General features: G+C 40.1%; 1 protein-coding gene and 2 pseudogenes across 1 annotated transcript in view; 1 reads left to right on the forward strand and 2 right to left on the reverse strand.

Annotated features, from left to right (window-relative positions):
• The window catches only part of LOC138170434 (small ribosomal subunit protein uS13-like), a 203,665-nt pseudogene that overhangs the window by 162,177 nt on the left and 14,856 nt on the right, over positions 1 to 26,632 (reverse strand).
• The window catches only part of GREB1L (GREB1 like retinoic acid receptor coactivator), a 344,278-nt gene that overhangs the window by 36,855 nt on the left and 280,791 nt on the right, over positions 1 to 26,632 (forward strand). The window lies entirely within an intron of this gene.
• Positions 19,823 to 26,632, reverse strand: part of LOC138169949 (complement component 1 Q subcomponent-binding protein, mitochondrial pseudogene) — an 8,232-nt pseudogene continuing 1,422 nt past the window's right edge.

Below are 26,632 nucleotides of genomic sequence, written 5' to 3' on the forward strand. Positions count from 1 at the left end.
GACTTGCCCAGAATCACTTAGCTAGTAAGTGTCTGAGGCTAAATTTGAACTCAGGTTTTTCTGACTCTATTCCCAGTTTTTTATCCACTGTCCCCTTTGAAGGTAAAAGCATCATTGAGAAATGAAGATGATTTTTTATAAAGAGCATCAATACTTTTTTTTTAAGAATGAATGTTCTAGTGTCTGAGTAATAAGAAGTTGAGTTTGGAAATCCTAATTCTCAATACAAACTCAAAATGGAGAGGAATTTGAGGGGTAGGGGCTGGGGCAAGGGAAGCACAGAGAGCTATTTATAAGCCATTAAATGCAATGTAAGTGTTGAGCTATTACTCTCAGTTGTAATTATTATTAGTAGTAATAGTAACAATAGAAATGAAACCTTAGATTTGCAAAGTGCAGTGTTTCACATCTGTAATTTCCTTTGACCTTCACAACGGCCTTGTTGAAGTATCTTGAGCCAGATGTCTCCAAGCTGGCAGAATGTTCAGTTGGTTGGCATCATCATGGCTCCCCTGGTTCATGAGAACTGTTTTGCTATGGTGGACTGTTGGATTTCATTTGGCCTTTTTGTGCAGTATTTAAATGGATTCTGAACTTCTTATTGACTAGGGAATCAGTCACAAGACCTAGATTCTAGACCCAGCTTTACCACTTCTTAGCTGAGTAATCTTGGGTAGGTTACTTACCCATGCTGAGCTTTAGTTTCCCATCTTTAAAGTGGAGATGATAACAACTCCTCCTGCCTATCTCACCCAAGATCAAAGGAAATAATGTAAAAACCCAGCTCTATGTAAATGTTTTTAATTGTCAGTCAATAAGCATTTATTAGGCTCTTACTGTATGCCTAGAATTATGTGTTAAGCACCGGGGATAAAAACTGATGCAGTCTCTGCCCTCAGGGAGCTCATAGTCTGGGGAAGACAGCAGGTACATAAACAGATACATTCAAGAGAGATGAGGAGTAGAAGGATGGTAATCAGAATAGAAGACTCTTGTAACAACAACTACTACTACTTACTACTACCACAACTGCTAATAATAGTCCATATTAATATTGCATTTTATGATTTACAGAATTTCCTGTGATTTTCTTTGCCTTTGCCTTAGGGGAATAGTTTCCATCATTACTGCCCTCACTGTTCTCTATATCTCTTAAGTCAGAGGTGTCAGATACACAGCCCATAACAGTCCCAATCATCCAGAATTAGATTAAAATGTAATTGGGAAATATTTAACAAAATGAAGAAAAATACAATAAAACATAGATAATATTAATATGTGATTTTCTAAGTCCGTATGTGCCCACAAGGATCCTTATGTTTAGTTTAGTCCCCCTACTAATGTCTCCACCTTTCTAGTTGAGTCTGCTGTAAGCAATGGCAGACAGAAGTTCAGTACACCTGCTTACTACAGCTTGGTGCCTTGGTGCCTTTCCCTTGCAGAAAAGTTAAGTGAAAGTTGAGCTCCAATTGTTCATCAGTATGACTATAAGAAGTAGTAAAAATAAAATAAAATAAGATAAAATAAAACAGGTGACTATCAATATCCTCAGTTTAAATTCAGGCAGAACTTATCTTGGTGAAAAAAAACCTGTTGTATTTCTTGCCTTTGAGCAAGCTGGCTAAAAAAGAAAGCATTTTCATTGGTAACATTTTCTTTGGATGGTATCAGTTAACAGATTGGTGTCATCATTTTGAATACTGCTGACCTTTTCTTACAGCCAGTAAAGAGGGGAATGGTCATTATCATCACAGTCAATATGGTTGCCCATTGCTTCAGAGAATACTGCTAGAGTGGGGGGAGGGGCTGTGATGGACTTGCCACACAAGTGAGAAGCAGATACCTGCCCTTAAGCTTATCACAAGTCAAAGAGGGAGGGAACACACCAGGGCAGGCTGGACTTGGAGACAGAAAGATTGAAGTTTGAATGTCACTTTAGACATACTAGCTGTGTGGTCCTGACCTAGGCAGTCACTACAACTATCAGCATCAACTTTTTCACCTGTAAAGTGGAAATAATAATTGCGTCTACACCATAGTGTTCTTGTGAAGATCAAGTGAGGTAACATGCTTTTCACACTTTAAGCACTTTATAAATGCTCACTAATGTTATAAACACACATAGGCTCTGTCTGAAGTTGGATTCTGTCATTGTTCCCAGAGGTGTAACTAAAGTAGGGTGACTGGATCTTTGTATCAGGATGCTAACATTTAGAGGGTGCTAAGATTTAGAGGAATAAGAACACTTATCTTCCTTCAGGTGGCAGAGACAACTGAGCTTAGCATCTAGTGTGTAAGAATAATTAGGCTAGGGATCTACCAAGAAGGTACACACTTAATTTTCCACTTAGGGGACCTAAGAGGTTAAGTGTCATGTTTGTGGCCATAGTACTAATATGTTTCAAGTATAGGACTCAAACCCAAGTGTTCCTGCCTCAAGCCAGCCTTCCATCCACTATGGGCAGTCCTGTGTCTTCTCTACTGGAGGCTGTGTGGCATGGTAGGAAGATCTGGGTTTCAGTCCTGCCCCTGCTACCTGTTGTCTTTATGACTGAGCAGGCTATTGAATCTCTGTGTCCCCAAACAGTTCTCTGTTAGAGAATTTTCTATACCAGTGCCATCTTAGATCCAGTCCAGAAAAACAAGGGGAGGAGGGAAGGAGTGGGAGGGTCACACAGCTAGGAAGTATCTGAAGCTAGATGTGAACTCAGAAAGCTAAGTCTTCCTGACTTGAGACCCAGCACTATCCACCGAACCATTAGTGGCCCCAGTAATAGCTAACACTTCTGTAGTGCTTTTTAAAAAAAGCTTGATAAAGCACATTATAGACATTATTTCATCTTATTCTAACAACAGCCATGGGAGGTAGGTGCTATTATTATCCTCACTTTACAGAAGAAAGAAACTGAGGCAGAGAGAAGTTAAGTGACTTACCCAGAGTCACATAGCTTAATAAGTGTTTGAGGCAGTATATGAACTCAGATCCTGACTTCAAGTCCAGTGCGCTATCCACTGTACCACCTAGCTGCCTCTATGTAAGTGCAGCAGCAAGCACCCTAGCATACCCAGGATGGCTGCTAGCATAGGTTCTTAGATCTGCTTTTCTAAAGGAAAGCAACTCAAAGTGGGTTAACAATCTTACTTTAATCAATCAAACATATATCATTTACCTAGTTCAGGGGAAAAAGTCAGCACCCTGAACTTCAGAGACTACAAACAGAAGTTACAGCAGAAAATAACATAGTTCAGCAGACAGGGCTTCCAGCTGTCTGACCATTACATCCATACCTAGTTAATTACCACAGAGGAGAGCACCAATATCTGGGTTTTCAAAGCCCGGGGGAGTGGGGGGGGGGTGTGTGCAGGGAGGGAGGTGAAGGCTCAACGGCTTCCCAGATTCTCATCTGCCCAAATCACACAACTCTTCCCAAAGTGACCCCCAAAGCAAAACCTCACATCAGGGTATGTGATCAGGTATGTATATCAGGTATAGCCTTCTCCTGGGTCAGAGAATGTCACAACCCTCTTGACCCACTGCCCAGTCACAAAGTAGTAAGGTGTGGGCATGCCTGAAAAACAAGCCTCCTACCACGGGCTTCATGTGACCACCTTCAGCCTATTAGGGGACAGTATATTTTCAAATCGAGGAAGGTTCTCAGAGACATTTAAGCCTATCAAGGGGCCAAGGGGCAGGGAAGATCTTCAGATTCCCATTATCATTACAGTAGGTTATCTACACCCAGGAGTAGGAGAAAGGGAGATTTCAAATAAAGAAGACAAGATATAATTTAATGCAAGAGAAAAAACATAGCCAGCAAGAAACTGAAACACTCAGCAGATGCTTTCACACTTATGTCACCAGAGTGTTCTGAAGCTAAAATAAGGTAACAGATATTAAAATGCTTTGAGAATCCAGACCACTTTGTAAATGTGTTGAGGCAACATGGTACAATGGGAAGAGTAGGCTTTTGGCTTCTGTAGTCCTCAGGTTGAGTCACTGCTCTGTGCAGGAACCAGTTCTTTCACTTTGGTCAAGTCACAACTTTCTGGACCTCATTTCTCTTGCATAAACCGGGGATAACATTTGTATCATCCATCTCACAGGGTGGTTGTGAGGAACACTCCAAGGATCCAGATCTCATCAATTTGGATGTTTCCTCCAACAGTATGCTACAGCATGGTTGGCTGTGATAAAAGAGGATGCAAGTCAAAATTCATAAAAATAAGCTTTTTCCATGTCTGAGTCTTTAGCCTCATGGCATATAGTTCCAGCATCACAGAAACTCATGACTTGACTCGATTATTTGCTTAATAGATGGTAATATGGTCGCAAAGAGTAGGGCATGACTGAAATGACTAAATGACAAACAATGTGTATACAGGCCATGGCTCTAGGGGATTTCCCGAACCTGAGAACAGCCTCGGGATTGTAGCCCAGTAAGCTGGCAATTGATTTTTGTGCCAGTGGTTGACCAACATGTTGCTCATTCCTCTGTGACGTAGACCTCTGCTTGAGTTTCCCTGGTGAAGATTCCAGGATTTCCCTTGTTGGCAACATAATCTTGGCTCCCTCTTTCTCCTCGTTTATGCATCTCCATGGTAATGACCTGCTTCTGAACTTGACCCAGCCCCAGTGGTATGGTCAAACCTGATGCGGGTAGGGCCCAGCTGGCACGCAGCAGTGGGGCAGTGATGCAGATAATCCAAAATTCCTTTCTGTGTGACTTTGGAATAAATTGTGATAGTTTTTTTGTTTTTGTTTCTGGTAACAACAGACTTATCTTCCTGTTTTAAGTAGGTTGATTTTAAAGCAAATATTAGTCAATATTTGATAAATAAAAATGCACAGAAATAAATTAATATATTCCCCAAATTTAACCTTGTTTGTGTTACTGACACTTTAGATCATCAGATTTAATATGGAACTCTAGTTAGAGCTTGATTTTTAACCTATTGTCCATAGCTCCCCCAAGGGATCCCTACGTAGATTTCAAGAGGTCCCATGAACTTGGATGAAAAAATTGCATATTTATTTCAATAGAATTGGTTTCCTTTATAATCCTATGTGTTTTATTTTATGCATTTTTAACACACCATTCTGAGAAGGACGAGTGCATTGGTCCATGACTAAAAATGGTCAAAACCCTCTGATTTAGAGGAATGATGAAGAGTTGGCATGTAGGAAGATATGAAAAAGGTCACTACCGATCAGTTTCATTAACAATAAGCCTATTCTGCCTCCTGCAGTAATCCAGGGTTTTAACTCAGAAGGAATAGTTATTGAACAAGTAGGTTCTGAGGTCCTCTGGTTGGACTCTTATCAGATTTCCTGTGGTGAAGAAGGTGAACTCAAGATTCTGACTCCAAAGGAATGTGGGAGTCAATCACCTAGATTTCTTTTTTGGTTCCCATAGGGTGGCATCTCTCAAGAATAAGATGGTTAAATTTTGTTAATTGGAATTTCTGACTAAACAAAATCTTCCCTGCTCGCCAACATGCTGGATTATATAGATAATAGGACTTTTATTGTGGTCTCCTTTCTCTGTGATTATATCCATTGTACTATGAAGGAAATCTAGTTTAGGATTTAAAATATTCTGTGGATGAAATAAAGGAATCATTGATTGTGTCCATAGTAGGCTAGGAGCTATAAAAAAATTATTAACAAGATAATTCTTGTTCATCAGCTAACATGAAGTGATGATGTTAGGAATCATTTAGTCCAGTCCCCTTAATAATAGGTCACATTTATGTAGGACTTTAAAGTTTATAAAGCACTTTACATATGGTCCTCACAATAACCTTGTTAGGGAGGTGCTATTATTGCACCTATTTTACAGATAAGGAAACTGAGGTCCAGAGACAAAGTTCCATTGTAGTGAGTTTAAGAGCTGGGATTTGAACCTGTATTGTCTGATTCCAAGCTAGGTATTCTTACAGGCATTAAATATACAGAACACACACAGGTAATATTAAGTACAACACAGCTGGTATAGTTATGGGTATTGAAAGAGGGAAGGTCCTAGGAAGTTTTATGTTTAAAAAAAGTTGGTTTGAAAAGAAGTAATCCTGGTTTTTTTTTTTTCTCACCTCAGCCTTTTATCTAGTTAATTTTACTTGTGTGTTTAGCTTAATTATAACTTCAGAAATGTTTGTAAGGAGAAATTTGGGGGTCTGTTTGTTCAGTTGTGTCAGTCTCTTTGTGCCCTTGTATGGGGTGTTCTTGGCAAAGATACTGGAGCGTTTTGCCATTTCCTTCTCAAATAGATTAGGCAAACAGAAGTTAAGTGACTTGCTCAGGGTCATACAGCTAGTGAGTGTCTGAGATGACATTTGAACTCAGATCTTCTCTACTCCAGGCACAGTGCTCCATCCACGGAGCCACCTAGTTGCCCCTAAGTAAGTTATTGCTAGACCAAGGAGCAGGAGAAAGGGAGATTCAGAATAGAGAAGATTGTAACTTTAAGTTTCTTGGTGAGCATGTTTTGTCTCTTGCCTTTATAACATAGTTCAAGAGACAAAACATACCTACCAAGAAACTTAAACCCTTGATGGGATTCCGGATTTCATAAAAGGTTAAATTTAAAGAATATAACAAGTATTTTAAAATAACTGAAGAGAAAAACAATCTATTTGCAATGAAATCTTAACATCTAAAAAGTGTGACTATAATATTACTTAAAATGGGTTTTTGACTACACTATATGATATGTATCAAATTGCTTGCCTACTCGGGGAAGGAGGAGGGAGGAAAGGAGGAATAGAATTTGGAACTCAAAATTTAGAAAAAATTGAATGTTAAAAATTGTTTTTACATGTAATTGAAAAAAAGTAAAATATACAAATCAGATTTAAAAATAGGTTCTGTAGATTTTCTGGTGAGCTGATGAGAAGAGGCTTCATCTAATTACAAGGTACTTGAGGCTTTTTTCTGAATCTATTTCCCTTCCCCACTTCCCTCCCTCCCTAATGCATGAAAAAAATAATTGCTCCTAATACCTTTTGAAAAACTCTCTTTTACTTACTGACCTCTTTCTGCAAGGCTTTTAGTACAGGTGGTGAAGTTGAAAGTGCTGAGCAATTACTTTCCATTGCAACCACAGTAAGTGTGAAATGTTTCTTTAAGAGTTTCAGCAGGCCAACTTTGGCCCCCAAATCAGGCCTGGTTCTTATGCCTCCAGGTTTGTTTACACTCAGCAGGAAGCACAGTAAAGAGATAAAAAACAAAATAGGAGTTGGAAAGGAAGATTAGAAGGAAAATCCAGGAAATAAAGTTTATTTTAGTAACTTCTTGGGCTTAGAAGGCCTGTTACAGATACCCATAATGAATTACTTGATTGCACAACTCTATTTAACAAATATAATTGCACAAGTGTAATTAATTTTATATGCTAAACTAATTCGTGCATATTAAATAGATTCGAAGAAGTTTGCCTATGTAAACTCTATCAGAAATTCCTCTTACTAACTCCCAGTTTCAAAGTTAACAAACAGTATCACATTTTTAAGGACTTGGCTTTCAAGTACTTGAAAATTCAGTGAAATACCATTTTGGAGACATCTCAATAAATATCCATTTAAAAAGTTTCATTCTTCCCTTTTTGTATTCTTTTATTCTGTCTCTAAATCTGATTCTTGTCATGGGGTGTCAATGACAACTATTTATCTCTTTAATTATAATTGTAACTATATAGGAAAAGTTTGTCCATAAGAGGAACTTGGGGTCCAATACATTGTAAGAGGTTTCACTCAAAAACGAGAATAATATGCTCCCAACTAAAACTTAGCATCTAAAAAGCCTACAAAATTAAATCTTATTTCAAAGAATCTCAAGGGATCACCTCTATTATTATTATTATTGCTTTTTGGAGGGCAGTTGGGGCAAAGTGACTTGCCCAAGGTCACATGGCTAGTTTTTGTCTTAAGTGTCTGAGACTGGATTTGAACTCAGGTCCTCCTGACTCCAGGGCCGGTGTTCTATTCACTGCCACACCTAGCTGCCCCCATACTCCATTATTTTTTACTGGAATTTTGTTTTATTTATTGCTGGAATTGTAGATTGGGGGAATGAATTCCAAATTCTTTTGTTGTTTTGTTTTGGTTTTTAGTGTCATGTATTCTACTACAAAGCTGGCCATTTTATTGATGTCACCTCTTGTGTTTAATTAATTTCTTTTTTAAAATCTCAGAATAGGGTCCTCCTTTCTTCCTCAGATGGTTTACCACATAGAGTACAGGTATGTTTAATTTGATCTTGGCCTCAGTAATGATAATGAATCATTTGTGTTTGAATGCCAAGTGCCCTAGGACTGGGTGAGGTTATAAGGATGAAAAGTAAATCCTTAATTTCATTGGTATAGGGCAACAGTTCTCAAAATGTGGTCCAGAACTCCCAAGAGTCCTTGAGAGGTTTTCAGGCGATCCACAGGGTCCAAAATTTTCATAATAATACAAAAACTTTACTTTCTAACATGGTAAATGTTGACAAATGTAAAGCAAAAAACTAAAGCTCTTGGAGGGGGAGGGATCGTTAGTCCTCAGTAATTTTTAAGAGTATAAAGTGGGCCTGAGACCAAATAGTTTGAGAGCTGCTGGCATAAGGAATTCCCAGAGAGTGAGACTTACTCTGAAAATTAACCACCTTCTCTGATCTTCCTAGTTGTAGGTGGTGGCTTAGAGGAATAAAAGGGTCAGTGACTTGTCCAGTATCACACTATCATTGTATATCTTAGGTCTTCTTGACTCCAAGGCTGGTTCTATTACTGTTATGGCCCTCTGTTTTCTTCCTGGCACATTGGAGATACTTAATAAATACTTGTCAATTAATTAGTGGATGGAATAAGAATTAGGGAGCACTTGAATCAAGGATAAGGTGAAGAATTTGAGTATCTACTAGGTCCCTCTTCTTTTGGCTCAGTTTACTTAAATTATTTTAAGTGCTGTGAATTCCATATGTATTTTAATACATGAAGGAGCTATGATTTCATCCATGTGGGTCCCCCTTCTGCTAATGCTAGTCAGTGGTCTTTGAGGGTTTCTTACAGTGGCTGGCTCAACATTTCATCACTTTCCAGACTGCTGGGTCTTGTAGGGAGGCCCTCCAGTGACAGACATCTGGTTGCTTCTTGGTTCTGTATTTGAAACCTTCCTGGTTCAGTAGACCTGTCAAGGTTTATGTTTCACCACCTTCCGTATCCCCTCCACACTTAGGCATAAGACTTCATATATGTACCCATATTCCAGTTTTGTTGTTTATTCATTTTCAGTTGTGCCAACTCTTCATGACCCCATTTGGGTTTTCTTAGCAAAGATTCTGCAGGTTTGCCATTTCCTTCTCCAACTCATTTTACAGAAGAGGAAACTGAGGCAAACAGGGGTAAAGTGACTTGCCCAGAGTCACACAGCTAGTAAGTGTGTGAGGCCAGATTTGATCTTGGGTCTTCCTGACTCCAGGCTCAGCATGCTATTTACAGCACCACCTAGGGGCCTCCATATTCTGATAAATGTATATAAAAGTACTACAGAACGAAATATGAGAAAACCTCTCATTCAGACTTAATTGGAAAAATAACTAACCAGAATTAATGAAAAGTCTAAGCTATAGCATTTTTATAGAGAAAAGCAGTTTTACTACTTTCACTCATTTATAAAGTAGTTTGAACTACCTGTTACGGGCATATAAAAGCAGAATGCTACCAGTTTGCCTTAAGTACATTTTTGGGGAAGGAAGTGGATCTGTGATTTCCATAGAATATGAAGAAACTCCTTTTATCAGTGCAAGTCAACATCTACTTTACAATTTATTGTCTTAGAGACTATCCTGGAATACTGAGTGTTAAGTGACTTGCCTATGGGTAAGATTGCTAATAATAATAAACCAGGCCTTCCTAACTCTACACACTACGCACTGAGATACACTTCTTACCTCTCAAATGCTTCAATAACCCTTATATAAAATTATTTTGTGAACAGTAACATGCAGTTGCACATAAGAATTTCTAAAATTCCTAAAACATTCACTTTCTTAAATATTGCACAGATATTTCCTATGGAATCTGTTTAAATCTCTTGAGAACGGATTTTTCTTTTTGTGCTTGGCATGAAGTAGGTGCTTATACTTGTTTATCAGTTGTAATATTTGTTCTGACCAATAAAGCAAAGGTAAAATTATGCCAACCCAACCACATTGAGTTGTTCCAGATCCCAACTTTATGGAGGCTGAACTCCTGAGATTCTATTGTAGAACTGACTTTTGGTTATCTGGTTTTTTTAGTGTTTCTGGGCATTTGCTCTCCTCCATTTACACATATACTCAAGAATTCACTTCTGTTTATTAACAAATGGCATTGCATAAAGATCTGCCCATTTTAACTAGAGAAAGACAATTTTAAATGGTGTAATGTGAAGTGAAAATGGAAATCAACATATAGAACAAGAAGAGAAGGCTACATCTGAGATCTTTTGAAACCGATTATTAAATAAATTGTATGTGTCTTCAAATCCTCTAGACAAACTTTACAATCTAGTTTACTTAGGCCAGAGTCACTATTGTTATCACTACCCATTTTAAAAAAAAACATGTTACTCCATTTATTTGGAATTTATTTCCCCGTGCTGTGCTCTCTCTTTTCTTCCAAAGTGAATTTAACCTCTCTTTTATTCCATAAAGCTTTCCCTGAATGAATGGAAATAGAAATCTGATTCTCTTCGACAAATCAGTCCATTTCTTTTTATTTTTTTTTTCTTTGCTTTGGAGGGCAATTGGGGTTAAGTAACTTGCCCAAGGTTACACGGCTAGTTTTTTTTGGTGTGTGTTAAGTGTCTGAGGCTGGAACCGAACTCAGGTCCTCCTGACTCCAGAGCTGGGGCTTTTACTCACTGAGCCACCTAGGCGCCCCTAAATCAGTCCATTTCAACAAGCATTATTAAATGCTTTTCTGGGCTGGGCCTGACCCAAGGTAGTCCCCTGGTAGTTTGATATTGGAACGAAAGGAGACACTCATGAGTCGTTCAACAGTTAACAAAAGGATATTTACCTAGTCATTACAGGAGAACAAGGATTTAACAAGGGTATACACTGAGAACACTCCAGGTTGTTGTAGTGGAGGGAAGCTGTGATTCCTGAGTTGCCTGTTCTGGTCCATCAGTCAGATTCAGAGAGCACCTGGAACTGCAGGTTACCTTGTAACCAGGAAAGTACATCAGAAGCCTGAGCCTCTAAGTTGGTTCCCTGAGTCAGTTAAGTCTCATGGGTGGCTCTAGTACCTTGTAAGGAAAAGCTAGCCTAACTCACCTGGGGAAGGGTTTGGAATATGCTCCTGCCACACTCCCTAAGGACTTCTCCAGGCTCTTCCATCACTCTGACCTCTGCAATCTCAGAAGCCTTAAATAGTCAGTACTAAAGGAAAAACTAGAAATGAGACAATTGCAGAAACAAAACAAGGCAGATAATGTAACGGCCCCTTGAAGGAATCACTAAATATGAGAGAATAAAGATTAGAAATCCCAGGCTTCACTTTTCCGTTCTCCACACCCTTTGGAAGGATTAAATCCTGGGTCTAAATGATCAGGTCTGTTATGGGTGATGCAAAATTTATAGTTGATAGTGGAATTTTTTTTTTTCTGCAAAGAGATCACCGTAATCAGGACCGGGACCAACGATATCCAGTATGAAACAAAGATGACACTTTCTGAATAGTCACTGATTCTCATCCCAGGCCCACCAGCCAGGATCTCCCCTTTTTGGGGAGTGTGTGTCCAGTGTGTGTGTATGTGTGTGTGTGTGTGTGTGTGTGTGTGTGTGTAGGGGGGTGGATATCAAATCCTTGCTTCATGAGAGGCCTCTGAGAGACTTCCACCCTTCCTTTCTGGAGGCTGGATAGAAGCATCGCCTCTGCTTTTGTTAGAAAGTAAGCCACCTCCCAACAATGCTACCCTTTGGTCCTGCAAGTCCTCCTTAGGAGGGAGATGTATAGTGACTTTGGGGTGTTTGATAACAATGAGATAGCAATGGAGGGGCCAAGCAGCTCTAGATTACAGTAGGCGCTGGCTTGTGATGGGCCTACGTTTGCTGCTGCTGAGTTCCTGCTGTTGTTTCTCTGAGCTGTTCTGCTGTCCCTCTGCTCAGGTGAACTCTGCTTTCTCTTGCTGCTGGGGTCCATGTCTCTGCCTGTTGTCTCTTCTGCCAGAATGAAGCACTACTGTACATGCCTCAGTATGGTCTTGAATGCTGCTGTCCCTCCCCCTCCACTTCCCTCATACTGGGGCAGGACAATTGTCACTACTGAGTTCTGAGCTCTGCCGAGTGCTGCCATTGGGCTCTGACTCCAGCATCCGTGCCAGACCTGATTCTGCCTTCCTATGTTCTGTCATGTGTCTCTCCTATGACTAGACCTGACTCTCCTTGAGTGTTATTTCTGGCCTATATTGCCGTTGCCCTCTTGTGCCCAACAGAAGCACTGTGGATGATATTATTGCAATGGGCTAACCCTGCTCTCACCTGCTGGGTCTAGTTGCTATGGGTCATAGTGTTCCTGCTCGCCTCTGTTGGTCCTTCATAGTTGGAGAGGTCAGAAGTGAATGTCACATTGGAAGGCTCTGGCAACTCCAAAGGAACCAATTATATCAAGGCTTCTATTTACCCTTCCCATCAGTTGGGTCATCCTCTCCAATGCAGTTAGTTGGCTCCCACTGAGGGACAAAAGAGCTTCTGACATTCCAGATTCACAAGGCTGCCATCACTACTAGGCAATGTCCAGCTCAGGACCACCCATTTATTCTCTAGGAAAGAAACAAAGTAGATAAAGGAAAAAGACACAAAGAGAGCAAATGATAGTCAATAAGCATTTATTAAGCACTTTTTTGCCAGGCACAGTGATAAGCATCGAGAATAAACATAGAAGTCCCTGCCCTCAAGGATCTTATATTCTAAGGAGGGAAGAACATACATATAAGGGAGATGAAAATCTTGCACTGGGACATAGTAGAGAAAAAGTCCAGAGTCAGAAACAAAACCCTAAGAGGAATGAAAGGTAAACATGGCTGGCTTGGGCACCTTCTTGAAAATGGAGGTTCTGGGAGCAACTGACCAATCTGAGAAGAGGCTTCTGGGGTGGTGTAATCTAGGCCAGTTACATGCGCTGTATCTGCCAGGTGCAAACAGTAACCATTTTTGCCAAGGTAGAGGAAGGTCTAAGCCTTGGGGGTGGGTGGGGGAAGGAAGGGGGGGGAACCTGCAGCGTCAAGGCCACGTGTGGCCTTCTGCGTTTTTGGGTGTGGCCTTTTGACTGAGTCAGGTTTGCAGAACAAACCCTTTTATTAAGGGAATTTGTTCTGTGAAGTTTGAGTACAGACCTCATTTGAGGATCTAGAGGGTCACATGTGACCTTGAGACTGCAGGTTCCCCACCCCTAGAAAGCTGTTCAGAGGCTTCTCGTCGTAAACATGTGACAGAGTGGCAGAGACAAAGACCAATTAAGTTTACTATGAAAGAAAGTGGGGAAATTCTAAAGTTGATGCAGAGCCCCTACCTGTTCTCAGAATATCACTTTGGGTACAATCGGATCTTTGGGTTCACTGGGAGAATTAAGCATTATCTTTTCAAGTGTCTCCCCTAAGGACTTTGAACTAAAGAATCACATACACAAAAAAATCCATGTAGTACAATTCCTGTAAACCAGTAATATCAATCACAAATACAATCTGAACCCTGCTGGCCTCACATTGACTTAGAAAACCACGAGTTAACATTATCTATGTTCTATTTTATTTTTATTTATTTTGTTGTAAATTTTCCAATTACATTGTAATCTGACTAGGGCTGCACTGCAGAGCTTTGCGGACTGCACAGTGGGTTGAGAGTTTGACACCTCCTGTAGGACTTTCAAATGTCAGTAACAGTTTTTAGATAATGTAAAATTCCAGGGGATTCCTCATGCTACTCCTTAAATGGCTGGCTATATGTCTATGTAGAATTATGGGATTGAGGGCTTTGGGTTCAACTATATGGTCTCCAAAAAAGCCCAAAAAACAAAACACCCCACAACAAACTGCAAAACCAAACCAACGTTTCACACAAGAATATGATTCCCTAGAGTCTGAGAAGAACTTTCTTGCATTAGGTTCTCCTTCAACGCCTGGGCAATTAAATGATGACTGTTAGCAATACAAAGTTATCTAGTCTCACCAAGGGTGGAGCACATCTCATTCTTAGGTCTTTGACCTTCTCAGTGAATGAAAAATCTCTTTCAATCTCAAGAATTCAGTCTCTCCAGATGCTTTGAAGGAAGATTTAGGCTTAGGAGGAGGCTTAAATTACCAGGTACAGGAACAGTGTTGATTTGCCTAAAGCACATTTTACTGGAGGGACACAGCATATTTACATCAGTCTTTTCTTGCTGAATGACCACTGAGAGTGTACTTTCTAAAAAATCTTCAAGTTTTGGGAGGTATGTCTAAAGGAGGGGCTGCTAGGTCCTGGAGTCATTCTATTCCAGTTCTGCCAGACTATCTCAATTATTCTGGACTGAGTTCAACTCAGGCCAGTCCCCTGGGAGCTTATGTTTTATACTGGAACAAAATGAAGATATTCAATAAGTCATTCAACAGTTAACAAAAAGAAGATTTACTTAATCATAGCAGAAGAATGAGATTCAATAAAAATATGCATTGAAGACACTCCAAGATCCTTTGCCAGAGTTGCCCATACTGGTACATCAATAAAACTCAGAGAGAGTTTGGAGCCCCAAGTTGCCTTGAATTCAGGCAATCCCTTCCTTGTTGCCTGGTCCTTTAGTCCCATATATGAGTCCGTCATGACTCTAGGATGATTTTTAATACCTTTGTTGTTTGTTCTTTGTTCTGGAAGATGACCATGACATCAGGAAGGTGATGTGGGGCTTGGCCCGAGCCCTGTTGCCGACGAATCAATGACAGCCAGAATAATTTGAATTTGAGGCTTGTTCCTTAAGAAAAAAAATCTAGCCAGAGTACCAGAACAACTGCTTTGGAAGGACACTCGTTGGATATGTTGTAGTAGGGAAATACTTCTCATATGTATTGGTTGAGCTAAATTGTCTGTAGAGTCCCTTTCTGATTCTCAGACTCTGTGATTAACTTACGTGATCTTTTGGCAATTATTAGCCTGAGGAGTAGAGGTGGGGAAAATACTTCCATACATCTACAGAACTGTAATCTTATCTATATGGGTACCCTCCCTACCAATGCAGATCCACAACCTAGCTCTACTTTTTCATCTTTTTTTTTTTTTTTGCTTTTTGGAGGGGGGAAGGCATGGCAATTGGGGTTAAGTGACTTGCCCAAGGTCACACCTAGTGAGTGCTAAGTGTCTGAGGGAGGATTTGAATTCAGGTCCTTCTGACTCCAGGGCTGGTGCTCTCTCTATTCACTGCACCACCTAGCTGCCTCACTTTCTCATCATTTTCAATACTGACTCATGACTTTGCATAAATCTTTCATAGAGGATCCTTCCAATGTTCTGGAGACATCATAGGCTCATAAGAGCATAGATTTAGAGCTGGAGTGAACAAGTCTACCCTCCCTCATTAGAACACTTAACCCAGTGTCTAACACATAGTAATCACTCCATAAATGTTAGGTATTATTATTATTATTATTATTTTATAGATGAGGAAAATGAGGCAAAGAGATGCTGAGACTCATCTAGATTCACATAGCTAGTAAGGGTTTGAAAAGGCATCCTAATGCAGGCTTTTCTGACTCCAGACCCAGCCCTCTCCCCACAGTGCAACTTAGCTGCCCCAACCTTCTTCTTTAAAAAAAAAATTTTTTTTTGCCTTTTTTTTTTTAAGTGACTTGCCCAAAGTTACATGGCTAGTAAGTGTGTTAAGTGTCTGAAGCTGGATTTGAACTCATGTCTTCCTGCCTTCAGGACTGGTGCTCTATTCACTGCACCACCTAGCCACCCCCCCAACCTTTTCCAAGGTCTTTTAATATGTTATGGATTACAATGAAGAACAAAGATGATAATATTCATATACCTTACCTCATGAGGGTTGCTGTGAAGAAATGAAGCCTTAGTTTGCTCAAATGTAAAATTGGGATAATACCTGTATTTACCTCTCAAGACTGTTGTGTGGTTTAAGCAGGGTTTCACTGCAGCCATGTCTTGCCAGAACTAATGGTTAAATTTACATTTACACCATGGAAATAAGGCAAGCACTACAAACCAGGCCTTGATTTACTGTTCTGTTTCTTATCTAGTCCAAGAAATCCTTATTAGGTGCCCCATGCCAGTCAGCTAGGTGGTACAGTTGATAGAGTTTACATAGAGCAGATGTGGCTTGGAGTCAGGAAGACATGAGTTCAAATCCAGCCTCAGAAATATCTGTGTGACTCTGAGCTAGTCACTTAACCTCTGTTTGCCTATGTATCAGTGACACACTGGAGAAGAAAATGATAAACCACTCCGGTATCTTTGCCAAGAAAACCCCACAGACAGAGGTACACAGGGTCATGAAGAAACAATAGTAACAATGCCAGGCACTGTGCTGAGTTCTGAGGATATAACTGATAAAATGAAAGACAGGCCCTACCCTCAAGAAACTTACATTCTAAAGAGAGCCAACACACAAAAAGAGGCAAGAAGGGGGGGGGGGCAATGAGTGGGATACCAGAGGGTACTCACTGGGAACTTCTTGTTCTTTGGAATTGAAACCAGGCAAGCAGCAAATAGAAAGTGGAGTGAGCTGAGTCCAGTTTCTGCTCCATGTAAAGAAAGGCATTGGGAGGAGATGGGAGAATAGGCTGAGGGAGGTGGTGGTGTCAATCAAAGCTTGAATTAGCAGCATGGTGAGGTTAGAAGTGACAAGTTGATCCTGCCAGGGGCATCCTGTTTCCAAACCAAGCAGGGTTAGCAGATGCAAAATAGAGAGATTTTGTGTCCAGACTTAAATGACTGGGGAAATGTTAATATGTAGAATAAACTTTAAAAATGTGTCATGTACATTTTATTTTTTAGAACCAGTTTTAAAAGCATTTCCCAGTACACCATTGGGTTCAAGTGCAATAATGTACATAAAAGCCCTTTCACCCTTAAATGAGTACATAAATGTTAATGATAATTAGTATGTTATAGAATTAATTATCATATATAATTACATGCAATATATAATTGATAATTGTTATATAATTCTTAATAAATAAGAAAAATAAAACATAAATGTGAATAGTTACTGTTATTGGATCATCTGACAGAATTAACTTGGGGGTGAGGGGAGTGCTGACATAGTATGTCTAGATTTCATAATGGCATTTGACAGATTCTCTCGTTACAATCTAAGGAACAAGTAAAAAGAAAGGTGGACTGTATGATAGTATGGTTAGGTGGATATGCCCCAGTAGAACCGCCGTAGTGAATGAGAATTGATTAAGGGATCTGTCATCATTCCTGGTCTGTTCAACATTTTTATTTAGGCACCAGATGAAGACTTTGATGACATTTATATTCAATCTGCACAATATAGTAGGAATAATAACTAATATGCGGGATGATAAAATCGTTCTATTGGGGACTCCTGTTAGTGTATGAATTGGACTAGATGGGTCTGCTGAGGTCGTCTTACTTTGGACTTCCGTGATTCAGTGATCAAGATGCAAGACAATAGTAGACTGGAACAGAAGACCAAAGTGAGAAAGATGGTATTTAATGGAAGTAAATGTAAAATCTTACTCTTAGGTTCAGAAAACCAAATATATGAGTAAAAGATAGGAAGACAGAGGATTCTGGGAAGATGGTGGGGTAGGTCAGAAAATTCCAAGAAATCCTATGAGGAAAACTCATAGTAACATCATTGTCAAATTGCAAAACCCCCAACTCAAGGAAAAAATATGAAATGCATCAAGATAAAAACAATTTAAATAAGATGGTGCTACAATTGGAATTACACAAGACCTAGCAGCAGAGACATTAAAGAACAGCAGGTCTTGGAACAGAACATATATATCAAAGAGCAAAAGAACTGGGGCGCCAGTCAAAAATATCAAACCTTGCAAAGTTCAGTATTGTCTTGAATTTAAAAAATGGATATTTGATAAACTCTCAAAATCCTGAACTTAATAGATGATTCGACATATAAGAGCAAATAGAAATAAAAGATACTTAACAAAGACTGATTATAAGAGATCCATACTGTGGAAAATGTATGTCTAAGATTCTTATTAATAATTGGGTAGTTCATAAGAAGGATTGGGGTAAATCTGAGTATGATATGAATTTAAAAAGCAAAACCATTTAGGAACAGCTTAAAAGAGTAGCTATTTTATACACATGAGGTCCAGGAAGAAGAATTGATACAGAGGAATTAGAAGGGGGAGGAGGGCTGGTAGTTCTGGTAACCTACTTTCATCAGGAATAGGTTTAAGAGGGAACAATACATATATATATTCAAAAGAGTATAAAAGTCTTCTAAATTCAGAAAAAATAAATTGGTAGGGGCATAGGGAGTGGGGAGAGGACAAGGGAAAGATCTTTAGAGGGGAGGGTGAGGGAATAGGCAAATAGGGGTATAGAAGAGTGTTTAGATTCATGGGAATGGGAGGAAAAGGGGAGGGATCCTTGGAGGGGGGTAGGCAAGTCATAGGAGGGCAAGGTAGTGGGTAAAAGTAAAGTAGAGGAGGCAGGAAGGATAGGAAACAAGATATGCACATACATAAAAACAAAGATCAGGAGTAGGATGGGTTTGGGAAAGTATATGTCTATATATGTATGTATATAATCTGTTAGCTATGGAGAAACATCTAAACTTTATTGTAGCCTTGGGGGGGGGCATTGAGGGAGGGTATGTATATACTTATAGCTATAGAGAAACATATCTAAACTTTATTGTGTCCTTCTGGGGGAGTTTGGGGGGATGGAAAAAAAGAACAAAGTAGAAAAGTGCATAGCAGAGAACAAAAAACTCACAAGGAAGCAAAGAAAAGATGGAGAGTTCTCAGCACAATGAATAGTATTTATCACTTAGGTTTTCTTGAAATGAAAATTTATTTTTACATATTTTGAATCCTCTCATATGTTTTACTATGCACCGACATGTTTTTTCTTCTTTCTAACTTTGTATTTAAGTTCCAATATTTAAGTTTATGATATGTTTTTATTTTCTCTATTCTGTATTTGTGTTCTAGTGTGTTTGAGTCTAAAATAAATTTTGAAGAAAAATAAAGATAGGGAGACATAGCTTAATCGAAGTCGTACTAATCAATTAAGCCTTTTTTAGGTGTCTGCTATGTGCTAGGCACTGAGATAAAAAAACAATAGCCAAATAGCCCCTGCCTTTCAGGGCATTCCCATACTCCAGTGGACAAGACAGCACGTACAGATATGGGTGTTTATAAAACACACATATCTTTATGTATACACACATATTACATATAAAGGTAAATTTGGAGGGGAAGGCTAATATTAGCAGATGGGGAAGCACGAAAAGACCTCATGAAGGATGAGTGACTTGAGCTGAGCCTTGAAGGACTCCAGGGATGTCAAGGGGGAGAAGTGAGGAGTAATATTCCAGGCATGGAACACAACCACTGCAAAGGTAGAGATATAGTAGATGGAGTTTGTTGTGTGAAGAACAGTAAATAAGGTTAGTATGGCTAGACTGCAAAGTTTGTGAACAGAAGGCATGTGTAAGTAGTCTGGAAAGGCATGATAGGGTCAGGTTGTAAGGAGCGTTAAGTGCTGAACAGAAGAGTGTACATATATATTTTTGGAGGGGTCCGAGGGTTTTATTTCTCGTCATTCTTGCGGTGGTGTACAAAAATGCCAGCGGACCAAGGAAATAAAGGGTTAGGGAACATAATTGATGCCTGGCGGTGCGCTTTCTCCAGGATGGCTTCTAGAAACGTTCTCTTGGAAGGAAGGGCTCAGGGAGCACAGCAGGGGTCCCTGCAGCCTCAGGCCTCCCCAGTGGCACTTGACAAACCCTTTCAGATCTTCCAGAAGGTGGATGTCCTCCTGGGGCTCTCAGGCCGTGCTGAGTTCCTTCAGCTCGTCTGCGAATGTGCTGTCCACTCCACGGTCAGCCCGGAAGTCCATCAAGTGATCATACAGGGCCCAGTCCAGGGAATCCGTGTTGAGTGGTTGCATCCTTGCAGTCAGACTCCCTGGGGGGCGGAAAGCTCTTCCGGGATGGAGAAGATGTCCCTCTCATCTTCTTCTTCCTGTCCAACCTCATCCTCTGGGCCGTGGCAGGCCAGCACAAGGGCCTTCTTGGCATCGTCCTTCACAACGCCCCTCGAATTCGGGGTTGACGTAAGTTCAGGCTCTTGCTGTTACTGGGTTTCCTGCCCCTGCGGTGGCTCATCATCACACCTCGGCGGGGTGCTGCTGTTAGTGTTGAGTGTGACTGCGATCCTCTGCCAGCCCCTCTCCGGACCAACTCGGCTTCTGTCCCTGGCACACCCAGTCCCCAGTCCGCAGACATCTTGGGGAGGGATTGCTGTTTCTGGATCTTCCTCTCCCCTTTAATTTCATCTGTCAGGGATTCAGCAAAAGCCCGGTCCGCCTCTTTGTGGAGCCCCCCCCGCCCGTGCACGAGCATGGGCCGGGCGCGCTCCGGAGCGGCTTCGGGTCAGGGGCACGGGGCCCCCGGGGGCCCGCGGGCGACGACTCCTCCCAGGAGCCTCCGAAGGCGCGGGTGGCGGGGCGCAGCAGCAGGGGGCCGTGAGCGACCCACGCAGCAGGGGACCGGAAGGACCGAGAGTTTAGGTTTGATCCTACACCAAATAGGGAGCTTTTGGAGTTTATTGAGTCATTCGGCCAGTGACATGGTCAGCCTAGGTGTACTCTAGGAAAACCGTTTTGGTGGCTGTGTGGAAGGTGAGTTAAAGTGGAAGAGACTTTAATAATGCAGGTCAATTAATAGCAAGAGGTGATGAGGGCATGAACTGGACGGTAGCTCTGGGAGTAAAGAAAAGGCGAGGATGCGAGCGAGATTGTAAAGATAGAAACTACCTTATACCCAAACAAGAGATAGAGAGGATCATGGGGAAGTAAAATGGATAATTTTGATTATGTGAAATTAAAAAGCTTTTGCACACACAAAACCAGTAGGAAAGACTTTTTATAGCAAGTTTCTCTGATAAAGGTTTCATTTCTCAAATCTATAGGGAACTGAGTCAGATTTACAAAAATAAGAGCCATTCTCCAGTTGATAAAAGGTCAAAGGATATGAATGAACAGGCAGTTTTCAGAAAGAACTCAAAGCTATTTATAGTTCTATGAAAAAATGCTCTAAATCATTATTGGTTAGAGAAATGCAAATTAAAGCAACTCTGAGGTGCTATCACACTTATCAGATTGGTTAACGTGACAAAAATGGAAAATGACAAATATTGGAGAGAGCATGGGAAAATAGGGATACTGATGCACTGTTTGTGGAGTTGTGATTTGGTCCAACCATTCCAGAAAACTACTTGGAACTATGTCCAGAGGGCTACAAATCTGTGAATGCCCTTTGAGCCAGCAATACCCTGGCTAGGTCTGTATTCCAAAGAGATCAAAGAAAAAGGAAAAGGACATATATGTACAAAAATATTTATAGCAGCTCTTTTTGTGGTGGCAAAGAATTAGAAATTAGGGGGATGTTCATCAATTAGGGAATGGCTGAACAGGTTGTGTTCCATGATTGTAATGAAATGCTATTGTTGCTATAAGAAATCACAAAGTGATAGTCTCAGAAAACCTACATGCAGAAGCAGATCATCATTGAACACAACAATAGCAATATTGTAATTGTAATCAGCTGTGAAATACTTCCGCTACTTTGATCAATTACAATGATCCACAACAATTCCAGAGGACTCATGATAAAATCGATGCTATCTGCCTCCAGAGAAGAGACCTGATGAACTATGAGTACAATCTGAAGTATGATCTTTTTCACTTTCTTTATTTTTCTAATTTTTTGGCAACATGGCTAATAAGGAAATCTATTTTACATGATTTCACATGTATGACTGATCTTATGTTGTTTACCTTCTCAGCAAGGCAGAGAATTTGGAACTCAGAATTTAGGAAAAGAATGCTAAAAATAATAAATTGATGAAAATATGTGTGTATATAAAACAAGATAAAAAACCACAAGATTAGAAACTGACTATGTGAGGTGAGTTAAGAGTTGGGAATGATACCAAGGTTGTAAATCTGGATGTTTGGGAGAATGGTGGTGTCCTAGAGAACTGTGGAAGAGTAGGTGGGTTTGGAAGAAAAGATAACAAGTTTTAATTTGGAAGTGTTGAGTTTCAGATTTCTGTGGGCATACAATTTAAAACAAATGCCTAGTGATTGATTAATTTGCAGTATTCAGTAAGCAGTTGATGATATGGACATAGCTCAGGAGACAGATTGGGACTGGATGAAGAGATTCAGGTGTTGTGTATAGAAGATGGGTATCCAGTGGGCTGCAAGCTCAGTATGTAAGTGGGATATGGCTGCCCCCCAAAATGTTTATGAGATCTTAGGTTGTGTTTATAGAGGCATAGTGTCCAGGCCGAGAGAAGTGTACTATGTTCTACTCTGTGCTGATAATGCTTGATTTGGAGGATCATGTTCAGCATTAGAATATGTCCAGTGGAAAGTGACAGGGATAGTAAGGAGACTTGAGACCATATCATATGATGAATGGCTGAGGGGACTGGGGATTTTTAGTGTGAAGAACAGAAGACTTAAGGGGGATATGGTAGCCATATAGTGATTTAAAGGGTTATCAAATGAAGAGAGATGAAATATATTTCATATCACTACTGAGGGTGGAATTAGGGAAATAAGCATAAGATATTGGAGGCAATGATTCAGTTCTGTACAAGGAAAATCTTCACACAAGAACAAGGAATGTGCTACTTTGGGTGGTAGTGAGTTCCCTGTGTTTAAAGAGTGGCTCTGTGTTAATTTATCAAGTAAGGAATGTGGACATCAACATACATAAAGTAAAGGGTGGGCTAGAAGACATCTGAGATCCTTTTCCACCCTTGGAGTCTATGACTTTTTAGGATTGGGAGGCAACATGGCATAGTGTATTGAGTTTTGGACTTGGATACCATAAGACCTGAGTCAAATCCCTCCTCTGACCCTTGTTACCTTGGGTGATTCTAGGTAAGCCACTTAAACGTTCTGAGCCTCAGTTTCCTCATCTACAACGGAGAGGGTCAGACTACATGGTCTCTAAGATCTCTGTGATCCTGTGATTCTGTTAATCCTTTGGGAATGAACATACAGGTTCATTTCTGTTCCCATTGGATTTTGGGGAAGGGCAAAAAGTGAGGCTGCTGCCAAAAATATGATCTTTATTCCTAAAGCCTATTAATACAGAGTAATTGGAAATGTACATAAGCTATAACCAGGACATAGAATTTTTAACTGAGTTCTGTAGCCATGTGCCTGTATCTGGATAAAGGTATGTCTGCAGAATGTGCTGTATATCTATTATAACACTTTTATTTCAGTATGAATTAAAGATTTTAAACCTTACATTTCATCACTTTGTAAAAAGAAGTTCATTTAGTACCTTGCATTCTTAGTACTTGCCAGTACCAAGTACACTTAGTGTAAAATGTTCTCACATCAAGTGTTCTTGAAAGAATGTCTAAATCAGATTTCCTCATATAGCTCAATACACAAAATGTGACAACTTGTTCCATTCCCCCTATCCCACATAGGCACACTTACTGGGAGTAGGGGAAAACATCATAAGTATACAACTCATCATCTGGCACAACAGACAAATCATGACCTTCAGAGGACAGATTCAAGCTAAGATGTAAGGCCAAGAAGAGAAACTCGTAGGCAAAATAGGCAGGCACTGGATTCACTACCCAAATTGAACATGTTAATTTTAAATGAGCTTTCATTTCTCAGTAAAAAAACAACCTTTTGCAAATAAGGTAAAAATAAACTTTATAGGTCTACAAAACCCAGCAGTCAATAAAATTGGCATTGTGTCTGGCATGTGTGCCAGTACCCTTTTCTCTACCTTTCCTGTATAGATACTGATCATTTGAATTTATTCCTTATTTATTCTTTTATATTAAATTAAATATATTTAAATATTATTTATTACTATTAAGAGAAATAATGCTTTAGTAAATAGAGAAACAGTGCTCTCTCACAAACATTTGTTTCAATAAAAAAAAACCTTTTAAAAAGTAATAATAAGGGGCAGCTAGGTGATGCAGTGAATAGAGCACCAGCCCTGGAGTCAAGAGGACCTGAGTTCAAATCCTGCCTCAGATACTTAACACACTAGCTGTGCAACCTTGGGCAAGTTGCTTAACCCCAATTGCCCTCCAAAAAGCAAAAAATAATAATAATAAAGAGAAGCATAGTTTAAAAAAATCTTCATTAAGCTTACCTAATTACCCTTAGTTCCATTTGTGTGATCATTTTCATGGCACTTCTCATACCTCATTTAAAAGCATAAAAGTTTTAGAGCCAGGAAGGACCTTAGAAGTCATCTAGTCCAGTCTAATTTTATAGATGAGGAAACTGGGTCCCAGAAAGAGGAAGTGAGATACTTGCCCAAAGTGAGATATTTGGTACCAGGACCAGAGTCTGGTTCTCCTAACTCCTATATCATCACTACACCATATGGATTCCATTTTGGTGGTAATGGGGGAAGAAGAAGAGATGGGAAAGCAGAATACAGCAGATGGAAATCAGTGGTGGGAAGGGAATAAGCATATATATGGCACCTTCTGTGTGCCAGGCACTGTACAAAGCACTTTGTTTTGGAGCATATTAATCCTTTTTTTCTTCACAACAACCCTGCAAGGTAGATACTTTTATCCCCATTTTATAATTGAGGGAATTGAGGTACAGAGATCAAGTGACTTGCTTAGGATCACACAGTTAGTAAGTGCCAGATTTGAATTCAGTTCTCGATTTGTGGCCTACTGCCCTATCCACTATAGGCAGAGCATTTGTTTGCTCTTAATAAGCACTTGCCTCCAAATGCTTTAATCCAAATTTTCCAACATTAACTATATGAATGAAATACATACATATATGTCTAGATCTGTATCTGTATCTATATACTTTAACTTGTTAATTCGGAGGCATAGAAGTATACCACAGTTTTCATGGACATCTATCAATAAGCCCTGTTTTTAATGATCCTTAATTGATTTTGGCAGTTTTGTGGGATTGGTTTCCAGTCTTTGAGGTTCGGAGAGATGGATCTTCAGGGCCCTCTATGGTGACTCAGGACAAAGTTCTAGGTACTTTGAGCTTCCTGGGCACCTTGGGTCAGAGTGCCGCCATGTTAACTTACTTGTAGTGGCTTCCAAGGTCCCTGCTCTGCTTTTCTGACCCTCTGGGGCTTGTTTCTCAGGGGAGCCCTCTGCTTTTGCTGTCTCTGGACACAGAGTCTTGCTGGCAACACCAGCCTCTGGTTGTGCTGGGAGGCTGTTTTCTTGTTTGCCTGCTCTGGTGCTGGCTTTGCTGGCTCCCTTCTTTCTAAGTCAGCTTCTGGCTGACCTTTTGTGCGGTCCCAGAGTGGAGGAAGCCATTGTAGTTTCTCACTGGATGTCTTGACCATGTATTTGGTCTGATGTGAATTTCACATTTTTGTTGGAGTAGGTATGGGGGAACTCAGTGATTTGTATCTGTCGTTAGGCATCCATCCGTATGTCTGTCCTTCCCCACAATTGTTTTCTGGGCTGTTTGAACATTCCTGTTTCTCAGAGTGTACCCTTTACCTGAAATGTCCTTTTCCCCTTCCCTGTTAAACAAACTTCATTGTTCTGTCACTGGAAATCCCAGTTTTAATCCTTCCCTAAGCTCTGTAAGTATGGTGGTATATATATGGATATACCTCTCAAGCTGTTTTGAAAAAGATATGCCCCACGTAGTGACAGTGAATTTTCCAAATAGCTGGTTTACCAACACCTTTTTATGTTGATGAAAATCTTTAAAAAAGGTTACTACACTACTCTGACTTCCTAAATACTAATCACCAATCATAATTTTGTTCGGTGTAATGTAGTTCACAGAACTAAATGTGTAAATTCTGGCCTCAGTTTTGTCATTCACTTGCTTTGTGTCCCTGGACTAAGTCATTTGACCTCTGTGGGCCTCAGTTATCTTGTCTGTAAAATGATAGGTTTTGGTATGACTGTGAGGTTCCTTCTGACTCTTCACATTGTCTGATAACTTGGCCTTTTCCTGATGACTCAAGGTCATCATTATGAACAGCAGTGGAGAGTCAGGATGCATGTGTTTGAAGCTTCATTTCTCAGTTTCCTCATCTTTAAAATGATTATGTGTCCTAATTCAGAGGGTGCTTGTGAGGTTTAAATGAGATGTATGTAAATGTATATAGTCTGTGAAACATGATAAAATCTCCTATCAGAATCATTTTTGGATCTAGACCTGTGATTTTATTTGTGTAGGCCACTTTCACTCTGGTATTCTGCCCTCTATTGATGCAAATGGCATTTGTTCTACACTTTCTATGAGGCATTGACTGAGAAGATAATGACTTGTCCAGGATCATGCAGGCAATATGTGTCAAGGATGGCCCTTGAACTCATAATACTGACTTGAGTTCCAACTTCCATTCTCTCTCTCTCTCTCTCTCTCTCTCTCTCTCTCTCTCTCTCT

Source organism: Petaurus breviceps, unplaced genomic scaffold, assembly GCF_028583685.1.
Source record: "Petaurus breviceps papuanus isolate PSGF00001 unplaced genomic scaffold, PetGlider_PUasm1.0 38, whole genome shotgun sequence".
NCBI lineage: Eukaryota > Metazoa > Chordata > Mammalia > Diprotodontia > Petauridae > Petaurus > Petaurus breviceps.